The sequence below is a fragment of the Sinocyclocheilus grahami genome, unplaced genomic scaffold (genome assembly GCF_001515645.1).
Source record: "Sinocyclocheilus grahami isolate Dianchi unplaced genomic scaffold, SAMN03320097.WGS_v1.1 scaffold12659.1, whole genome shotgun sequence".
NCBI lineage: Eukaryota > Metazoa > Chordata > Actinopteri > Cypriniformes > Cyprinidae > Sinocyclocheilus > Sinocyclocheilus grahami.
In genome coordinates, this window is record NW_015514534.1 from 1 (window position 1) to 1820 (window position 1820).

The window sequence follows — 1820 nt, forward strand, 5'->3', positions numbered from 1 at the left end:
GATGGCTTACTGGGCATGCATTGTATTCATGGTTGTCCTTAAGTACGGTAAGAATCACAGATATATAAGGAGAACTTTCCTGTTTGTTGCATTTCAATTTAAAAGTCACTGATAACATGCTTATTTGAAATGCATTATGTTATTATGCCTTAACAGGATGCTTTGGCGAGGACACTGTCAATCAGCCAAATGAGAATATAGCTGGCGCTGAAGGACAGCAGGTCACAATTAACTGTGAATTTAAAACACTTCAACCAACTCCATACCTTTACTGGTACATTCAACACTCTAATGGCCCTGCGTATGTGTTGATGAGAAACAAATTTGGATCAAGCAACAGTTCTGAATTTGAAGAGAGATTTGATGCCCGATTGGACTCAAATTCAGTTCCACTAACAATCAAGTATCTGCGTGTGTCTGACTCTGCTGTGTACTACTGTGCTCTGCAGCCCACAGTGACTGAAACACCTCCAAGCAATGCACAAAAACATGACACCGTGATATGCAACATATCTTACATGTCAATTAATCCACAAAAAAACGATTAAAATCTTGCTGGTTTTAAAGGCAGTATGTATGTGCTTCATTCAGCACTACTTTCCTTATACAACATTTGATTAATACACTACAACCCATTCAACTATCTGCAATGTACTTTCACATTTTAAAGCCAGTCAAAATAAACAGAGATATAGATGCAAAAACAATTTTACAAACGAGTTGTATTTCCTTATACTCCCTTGTGAAATGTGAAATGAATGGCACTCTAGAGTAATAACTGTCACATAAGACTTACATGCTTAAAGGAGGAGGAGTAAAGAGCAGCTCTCCAACATTAAGACAAGGATCTTCTTGTTTCAGTAAACCTGTACTTTTTTTCCTGACTGGCAAAGCATCATGTCAACATTTGCAGTAGTCCTATTAATAGAATCTCTCCTAATAGGTAAGATTTCCACTAATTATCACCTTAAAGTGGTTTCCGTGTATGCAATTCAGAATTATGATTTTAAAACATGGTCATTGCCCTCCTTATTGTTTTCAGGTGTTACTAATGCTGAAGACATCATATTGCCCAACAATGATACAGTAATTGCTAAAGCAGATGAAAAGGTTACACTATCTTGTAGCTACACAGGCACGGTTTACGATTTATATTGGTACCGTCAAATCCCTGGATCAGCACCTCAGTTCCTCATAATGGAATCGTCTGGATTCATAACACATGCTACTCCTCAGGTTCCTGGGATAACAATGTTCAACAGAAAAGACACAAAACGCATGGAGCTGGAGATCTTCCCTGCTGCAGTGGCATATTCTGCTCTGTACTACTGTGCTGTGAGGCCCACAGTGAAAGGAAATCCTCTGACTTCATACAAAAACCACAGCGATCCTCAATTGCAAAACAGATATACTGAAATATTTATCACCTTCTTTCTATAGATAGAAAAAGAGTTAACTCATTTTGACTCCCTATTTATTTGTGATTATAGTTTGAGTGTCAAGACATTCCATGATGGTAAAAAACAAGTTGGGATAACAGGTCTATGCATATTTGCATTCTTATTTTATTCTATTTATTAACAGGTCCTTAAAATACGCTGTTTATAGGTTGCAAAGCTTCTGTTCAGTATGTAAGTCTGTAAACAGTATGTAAGTAATATTGTACATAATACAAAGTGTACATTATTTCATAAGCTAGAACTTGTGAGAATACACAAACACTTAGTGCTCACTGCATTTAATTGAGGTGTACTAGTTTCCAAATAAAACCTGACATTAGACAGATGTGTGTCTGCTTTCTTCCACTTGGGGGAGATGTT